Source organism: Argopecten irradians, chromosome 13 (genome assembly GCF_041381155.1).
Source record: "Argopecten irradians isolate NY chromosome 13, Ai_NY, whole genome shotgun sequence".
NCBI classification, from domain to species: domain Eukaryota; kingdom Metazoa; phylum Mollusca; class Bivalvia; order Pectinida; family Pectinidae; genus Argopecten; species Argopecten irradians.
Window position 1 is genome coordinate 8410185 of NC_091146.1, and position 11579 is coordinate 8421763.

Below are 11579 nucleotides of genomic sequence, written 5' to 3' on the forward strand. Positions count from 1 at the left end.
TAATTGAGATCCTGCTGATGATTGATGTTCCTTAAAAAGTACATTTTTTTTTTATTTTTTTTTTTTTTTTTTTTTTGTTAATTCTTAAAACTTATATAAAACAAATTACACGCCGATTTCTGCACCAGAGGTGTGATTTATAGTAATGCAAATTAAAACGATATCAAACTGGTGCCACGACCTAAAACAAAATGTTATATTTAGCGGTCTATGTCCTTCAAGTAAATAAAAGATCAAACATGTTTTTTCCCAAAGCAAACATAGTTTATGAAAATCTACCACGAAGTCATTATAATATTATCAAGGCAAATAACCCAAGTTCGTATGTTAAACAAAGTACACATCACAAATGACATTGCTGTTTGTGATAGCCTCATTTGACAGCAGCTATGACATCTAAAGTAAACCATGTATGACAGTTACAATGACTGATGGTCTCTGATGTGTTTACTTTCTCGTGCGCTAGGTATTTCTAAAGTTCTTAATAATTTAAACTGATAAAATTAAAAATCATAGACGATATATATAAAAGATAAGTGTTTTCCGATAGTTATAATATCTTGAAGTTGTTTAATTACCACCATATTGTTATATTTCAATTTCCACTGAAGTTGGACTTAATGAAACTACTTAAAAATCCTGTTTCATTTGCTTATGAACTTGCTCTTAACATCGGTCTTCGCGCAAGAAAGCATTTTAACTAGACCTATTTTTATCAAGGATGACGTAGCTTCTTGCTCGGCCTAGGCCTAGTTGAGTAGATCTAAACAGCGATGGTTTAAAAAAAGTAAATGTTACGGACAGATTTCTACAATTTTAAAACATTTAGCATTTGTTTTGCTAACGTGATCTTTTTAATTATTTTTGGCCGTGGGGATGTTGTAGGCCAAAGTCATTATGCCTGTTATACGCATAACGTTTCATAAATGCTTTGATTGGGCCTGTCTTTTTATCGTTTAAATGTCTCGTGTTTATTGTTCGAGTCGAGCAGCATTGCTTACCGAAGAAGAATTCAATCATAAGTGTGGATGACATTGATTATACAATTATTTCTAAATACAGATAAAATGTGTGGCAAACTGTACTATTTGTGCTATTTATTTTAATTACAGTAGTTGTATTGTAATGACGCACTATTTTCTTACGTCTCTCTTTGTAGACTTCCGCAAGCTCAGATACTCGCAATTTTTTTTAATTAAAAATATCTCATTTGAATTGAAATATAAGGATTGAATCTTGCTTTGATATCATGGGGTGATGAATTGAGTTGCTCTTGAAACAAATTCGCAGTTCATTCATTTTGTTTCAAGAGCAACTCAATTCATCACCCCATAAAATCGACCAAAGGGTCAATCTCTAAATATTCCCAGATGAAAATGACTGATTGTAGCAATCCATTAATGTGACAATACTGACACTTGTCTAATTCAGACACTTGTCTAATCCAGACTAATCCAGACACTTGTCTAATCCAGACTAATCCAGACACTTGTCTAATCCATACATTTGTCTAATCCAGACACTTGTCTTATCCAGACACTTGTCTAATCCAGACACTTGTCTAATCCAGACACTTGTCTAATCCAGACTAATTCAGACACTTGTTTAATCCAGACTAATCCAGACACTTGTCTAATCCAGCATAATCCAGACACTTGTCTAATCCAGACACTTGTCTTTCCCGGCGTTTATGGCATTTCCTTATCAGCTTTTATGTGTTCAAAATCTATATAATCCGGAAAACTGGTTATATTAGCCTTATATGCTGGTCCCCGCCACATCTAGTTTTACATGTAACACTTTATTTGGCAATAATAGCGCAGATGACCATTTGTAAATGCAAAGTTAAACAGGTAGGGATTAACAACGTATTCAAGTCGTTCAATGAGGTAAAAATTGTTTATGTTACGAGTCATTTTGCAGTTATTTAATTGCAAGGGTCATCAATGGGATAGACTCGTTACACACAGTGTAAGTGACATCAACTGGAATATTTATGGGTCTAAAACAGACTTTTATCCGGTCTGGCGAGTTGCTTAGACACATACAAATTCTTTACGATTGTGTACCTAACGAAATGTATAATTAAGAATAATCAGCACATATAATAGTACGTTCATCTACTAAAATGTTAGGTAGTATATATTATGACTTAAGAGTGAAATATATTATGACAGCAGAGTATTATAAGTTATGATATCAGAGTAATATAAGTTATGACACTAGAGTAATATAGATTATGACATAAGACTAAAATAGATATGACACTAGACTAACATAGACATGAAACTAGACTAACATAGATTATGACACTAGACTAATATAGATATGACACTAGACTAACATAGATATGACACTAGAGTTATATAGGTATGACACTAGACTAACATAGATTATGACACTAGACTAATATAGGTATGACACTAGACTAACATAGATTATGACACTAGACTAATATAGGTATGACACTAGACTAATATAAATTATGACACTAGACTAATATAGATATGACACTAGACTAATATAGATATGACACTAGACTAACATAGATTATGACACTAGACTAATATAGGTATGACACTAGACTAATATAAATTATGACACTAGACTAATATAGATATGACACTAGACTAATATAGATATGACACTAGACGAATATAGATATGACACTAGACTAATATAGATATGACACTAGACTAATATAGATATGGCACTATACTAATATAGATATGACACTAGACTTATATAGGTATGACACTAGACTAACATAGATTATGACACTAGACTAATATAGGTATGACACTAGACTAATATAGATTATGACACTAGACTAATATAGGTATAACACTAGACTAATATAAATTATGACACTAGACTAATATAGATATGACACTAGACTAATATAGATATGACACTAGACTAATATAGATATGACACTAGACTAATATTTATATGACACTAGACTAACATAGATATGACACTAGACTAATATTTATATGACACTAGACTAACATAGATATGACACTAGACTAATATAGATATGACACTAGACTAACATAGATATGACACTAGACTAACATAGATATGACACTAGACTAATATAAATTATGACACTAGACTAATATAGATATGACACTAGACTAATATAGATATGACACTAGACTAATATAAATTATGACACTAGACTAATATAGATATGACACTAGACTAATATAGATATGACACTAGACTAATATTTATATGACACTATAGTAATATAGGTATGACACTGGACTAACATAGATATGGCACATACTAATATAGATTATGACACTAGACTAGTATTGATATGACACTAGACTAACATAGATTATGACACTAGACTAATATAGGTATGACACTAGACTAATATTTATATGACACTAGACTAACATAGATATGACACTAGACTAACATAGATTATGACACTAGACTAACATAGATATGACACTAGACTAATATTTATATGACACTATAGTAATATAGATTATGACACTTGACTAATATTTATATGACACTAGACTAACATAGATATGACACTAGACTAATATAGATATGACACTAGACTAACATAGATATGACACTAGACTAACATAGATATGACACTAGACTAACATAGATATGACACTAGACTAACATAGATATGACACTAGACTAATATAAATTATGACACTAGACTAATATAGATATGACACTAGACTAATATAGATATGACACTAGACTAATATAAATTATGACACTAGACTAATATAGATATGACACTAGACTAATATAGATATGACACTAGACTAATATTTATATGACACTATAGTAATATAGGTATGACACTGGACTAACATAGATATGGCACATACTAATATAGATATGACACTAGACTAACATAGATATGACACTAGACTTATATAGATATGACACTAGACTAATAAAGATATGACACTAGACTAATATTTATATGACACTATAGTAATATAGGTATGACACTAGACTAACATAGATATGGCACTATACTAATATTGATATGACAATAGACTAATATAGATATGACACTAGACTAATATAGGTATGACACTATAGTAATATAGGTATGACACTAGACTTACATAGATATGGCACTATACTAATATAGGTATGACACTAGACTAATATAGGTATGACACTATAGTATATATATAGGTATAACACTAGACTAATATAGATATCACACTAGACTAATATAGGTATGACACTATAGTAATATAGGTATGACACTAGACTAATATAGGTATGACACTATAGTAATATAGGTATGACACTAGACTAACATAGATATGACACTAGACTAATATAGATATAACACTAGACTAATATAGGTATGTCACTATACTAATATAGATATGACACTAGACTAATATCGATATGACACTATAGTAATATATGTATGACACTAGACTAATATAGGTATGACACTATAGTAATATAGGTATGACACTAGACTAACATAGAAATGACACTAGACGAATATAGATATGACATTAGACTAATATAGATATGACACTATAGTAATATAGGTATGACACTAGACTAATATAGGTATGACACTATACTAATATAGATATGACACTAGACTAATATTTATATGACACTAGACTAATATAGATATGACACTAGACTAACATAGATATGACACTAGACGAATATAGATATGACACTAGACTAATATAGATATGACACTATACTAATATAGATATGACACTAGACTAATATTGATATGGCACTATAGTAATATAGGTATGACACTAGACTAACATAGATATGGCACTAGACTAACATAGATATGACACTAGACTTATATAGATATGACAATAGACTAACATAGATATGATACTAGAATAATATAGATATGACACTAGACTAATATAGATATGATACTAGACTAACATAGATATGACACTATAGTAATATAGGTATGACACTAGACTAACATAGATATGACACTAGACTAATATAGATATGGCACTATACTAATATAGATATGACACTATAGTACTATAGATATGACACTAGACTAATATTGATATGACACTAGACTAATATAGGTATGACACTATACTTATATAGATATGACACTAGACTAATATATATATGACACTAGACTAATATAGGTATGACACTAGACTAACATAGATATGACACTAGACTAATATAGATTATGACACTAGACTAATATTTATATGACACTAGACTAATATAGATATGACACTAGACTTATATAGATATGACACTAGACTAATATAGATATGACACTAGACTAATATAGATATGACACTAGACTAATATAGATATGACACTAGACTAATATAGATATGACACTAGACTAATATAGATATGACACTAGACTAATATATATATATGACACTAGACTAATATAGATATGACACTAGACTAACATAGATATGACACTAGACTAATATAGATATGACACTAGACTAATATAGATATGACACTAGACTAATATAGATATGACACTAGACTAATATAGATATGACACTAGACTAATATAGATATGACACTAGACTAATATAGATATGACACTAGACTAATATAGATATATGACACTAGACTAATATAGATATGACACTAGACTAACATAGATATGACACTAGACTAATATAGATATGACACTAGACTTACATAGATATGACACTAGACTTATATAGATATGACACTAGACTAACATAGATATGACACTAGACTAATATAGATATGACACTAAGACTTATACATAGATATGACACTAGACTAACATAGATATGATACTAGAATAATATAGGTATGACACTAGACTAACATAGATATGACTCTAGACTAACATAGATATGACACTAGACTTATATAGATATGACACTAGACTAACATAGATATGATACTAGAATAATATAGATATGACACTAGACTAATATAGATATGACACTAGACTAATATAGATATGACACTAGACTAATATAGATATGACACTAGACTAATATAGATATGACACTAGACTAATATAGATATGACACTAGACTAATATAGATATGACACTAGACTTACATAGATATGATACTAGACTAATATAGTATGACACTAGACTAACATAGATATGACACTAGACTAACATAGATATGACACTAGACTAACATAGATATGACACTAGACTAATATAGATATGACACTAGACTAACATAGATATGACACTAGACTAATATAGATATGACACTAGACTAACATAGATATGACACTAGACTTATATAGATATGACACTAGACTAATATAGGTATGACACTAGACTAATATAGATATGACACTAGACTAACATAGATATGACACTAGACTAATATAGATATGATACTAGACTAATATAAATTATGACAGCTAGACTTATATAGATATGACACTAGACTAACATAGATATGATGAGATATATGATATTACATAGATTAACATAGATATGACACTAGACTATATTTAATAGATATATGACTAGACTAGACTTATAGATATGACATCATAGATAGACTAATATTAGGATAGATATGACTAACTAGACTAACATAGTAATATAAGACACTAGACTAACATAGATAGACACTAGACTATATAGTATTATGACAGCTAGACTAATATAGATATGATACTAGACTAACATAGATATGACACTATAGACTTAATATAGATATGACACTAGACTAACATAGATATGACACTAGACTAATATAGATATGATACTAGACTAATATAGAAATGACACTATAGTAATATAGATATGACACTAGACTAACATAGATATGACACTAGACTAATATAGATATGACTAATATATAGACTAATATAGATATGACACTAGACTAATATAGATATGACACTAGACTAATATAGATATGATTTATTGACACTAGACTAACATAGATATGACACTAGACTAATATATAGATATGATACTAGACTAAATATAGATATGACACTATACTAATATAGATATGACACTAGACTAACATAGATATGACACTAGACTAATATAGATATGACACTAGACTAATATAGATATGACACTAGACTAATATAGATATGACACTAGACTAATATATATATGACACTAGACTAATATAGGTATGACACTAGACTAACATAGATATGACACTAGACTAAATATAGATATGACACTAGACTAATATAGATTATGACACTAGACTAAGTTTAGATATGACACTAGACTAATATAGATATGACACTAGACTTAATATAGATATGACACTAGACTAACATAGATATGACACTAGACTAATATAGATATGACACTAGACTAATATAGATATGACACTAGACTAATATAGATATGACACTATATGACTAATATAGATATGACACTAGACTAATATAGATATGACACTAGACTAATAGACTAGACTAATATAGATATGACACTAGACTAATATAGATATGACACTAGACTAATATAGATATGACACTAGACTAATATAGATATGACACTAGACTAATATAGATATGACACTAGACTAATATAGATATGACACTAGACTAATATAGATATGACACTAGACTAATATAGATATGACACTAGACTAAATAGATATGACACTAGACTATATAGATATGACACTAGACTAATATAGATATGACACTAGACTAATATAGATATGACACTAGACTAATATAGATATGACACTAGACTAATATAGATATGCACTAATAGACACTATATAGATATGACACTAGACTAATATAGATATGACACTAGACCTAATATAGATATGACACTAGACTAACATAGATATGACACTAGACTAATATAGATATGACACTAGACTAATATAGATATGATATGACACTAGACTAATATAGATATGACACTAGACTAATATAGTATATGACACTAGACTAATATAGATATGACACTAGACTAACATAGATATGACACTAGACTAATATAGATATGACACTAGACTAACATAGATATGACACTAGAAAGTATGATAATATAGATATGACACTAGACTAACATAGATATGACACTAGACTAATATAGATATGACACTAGACTAACATAGATATGATACTAGACTAATATAGATATGACACTAGACTTAACATAGATATGACACTAGACTAATATAGATATGACACTAGACTAATATAGATATGACACTAGACTAACATAGATATGACATAAATATATGACTAATATAGATATGACACTAGACTAATATAGATATGACACTAGACTAATATAGATATGACACTAGACTAATATAGATATGACACTAGACTAACATAGATATGACACTAGACGAATATAGATATGACACTAGACGAATATAGATATGACACTAGACTAATATAGATATGACACTATACTAATATAGATATGACACTAGACTAATATAGATATGACACTAGACTAATATAGATATGACACTAGACTAATATAGATATGACACTAGACTAATATAGATATGACACTAGACTAACATAGATATGACACTAGACTAATATAGATATGACACTAGACTAATATAGATATGACACTAGACTAATATAGATATGACACTAGACTAATATAGATATGACACTAGACTAATATATATGACACTAGACAATATGATATGACACTAACTACATATAGATATGACACTAGACTAAATAGATATGACACTAGACTAATATAGATATGACACTAGACTAATATAGATATGACACTAGACTAATATAGATATGACACTAACTATATTATGCATAGATATATGTATGACACTAGACTAATATAGATATGACACTAGACTAATATAGATATGACACTAGACTAATATAGATATGACACTAGACTAATATAGATATGACACTAGACTAATATAGATATGACACTAGACTAACATAGATATGACACTAGACTAATATAGATATGACACTAGACTAATATAGATATGACACTAGACTAATATAGATATGACACTAGACTAATATAGATATGACACTAGACTAATATAGATATGACACTAGACTAATATAGATATGACACTAGACTAATATAGATATGACAGACTAAATATATATATGACACTAGACTAATATAGATATGACACTATAGACTAATATAGATATGACACTAGACTAATATAGATATGACACTAGACTAATATAGATATATGATACTAGACTAATATAGATATGATACACTAGACTAATATAGATATGACACTAGACTAATATAGATATGACACTAGACTAATATAGATATGACACTAGACTAATATAGATATGACACTAGACTAATATAGATATGACACTAGACTAATATAGATATGACACTAGACTAACATAGATATGACACTAGACTAATATAGATATGACACTAGACTAATATAGATATGACACTAGACTAATATAGATATGACACTAGACTAATATAGTTGAATAGACTAATAGTATGACATAACTAATAGATATGACACTAGACTAACATAGATATGACCTAGACTAACATAGATATGACACTAGACTAATATAGATATGACACTAGACTTATATAGATATGACACTAGACTAATATAGATATGACACTAGACTAATATAGATATGACACTAGACTAATATAGATATGACACTAGACTAATATAGATATGACACTAGACTAACATAGATATGACACTAGACTAATATAGATATGACACTAGACTAATATAGATATGACACTAGACTAACATAGATATGACACTAGACTAATATAGATATGACACTAGACTAACATAGATATGACACTAGACTAATATAGATATGACACTAGACTAATATAGATATGATACTAGACTAACATAGATATGACACTATAGTAATATAGATGTGACACTAGACTAACATAGATATGACACTAGACTAATATAGATATGATACTAGACTAATATAGAAATGACACTATAGTAATATAGATATGACACTAGACTAACATAGATATGACACTAGACTAATATTGATATGACTCTAGACTAGACTAACATAGATATACTAGACTAACATAGATATGACACTAGACTAATATAGATATGATACTAGACTAATATAGATATGAACATAGTAATATAGATATGACACTAGACTAACATAGATATGACACTAGACTAATATTGATATGACTATAGACTAATATAGGTATGACACTATACTAATATAGATATGACACTAGACTAATATATATATGACACTAGACTAATATAGGTATGACACTAGACTAACATAGATATGACACTAGACTAATATAGATATGACACTAGACTAATATAGATTATGACACTAGACTAATATTTATATGACACTAGACTAATATAGATATGACACTAGACTTATATAGATATGACACTAGACTAACATAGATATGACACTAGACGAATATAGATATGACACTATAGTAATATAGGTATGACACTAGACTAACATAGCTATGGCACTATACTAATATTGATATGACACTAGACTAATATATATATATGACACTAGACTAATATAGGTATGACACTAGACTAACATAGATATGACACTAGACTAATATAGATATGATACTAGACTAATATAGATATGATACTAGACTAATATAGATATGATACTATACTAATATATATATGACACTAGACTAATATAGATATGACACTAGACTAACATAGATATGACACTAGACGAATATAGATATGACACTAGACGAATATAGATATGACACTAGACGAATATAGATATGACACTAGACTAATATAGATATGACACTATACTAATATAGATATGACACTAGACTAATATTGATATGGCACTATAGTAATATAGGTATGACACTAGACTAACATAGATATGACTCTAGACTAACATAGATATGACACTAGACTCATATAGATATGACACTAGACTAACATAGATATGATACTAGAATAATATAGATATGACACTAGACTAACATAGATATGATAATAGACTTATATAGATATGACACTAGACTAACATAGATATGATACTAGAATAATATAGGTATGACACTAGACTAACATAGATATGACTCTAGACTAACATAGATATGACACTAGACTTATATAGATATGACACTAGACTAACATAGATATGACACTAGACTTATATAGATATGACACTAGACTTATATAGATATGATAATAGACTAATATAGATATGACACTAGACTAATATAGATATGACTCTAGACTAACATAGATATGACACTAGAATAATATAGATATGACACTAGACTAACATAGATATGACACTAGACTTATATAGATATGACACTAGACTAACATAGATATGATAATAGACTAATATAGATATGACACTAGACTAATATAGATATGATACTAGACTAACATAGATATGACACTATAGTAATATAGGTGTGACACTAGACTAACATAGATATGACACTAGACTAATATAGATATGACACTAGACTAACATAGATATGACACTAGACTAATATTGATATGACTATAGACTAATATAGGTATGACACTATACTAATATAGATATGACACTAGACT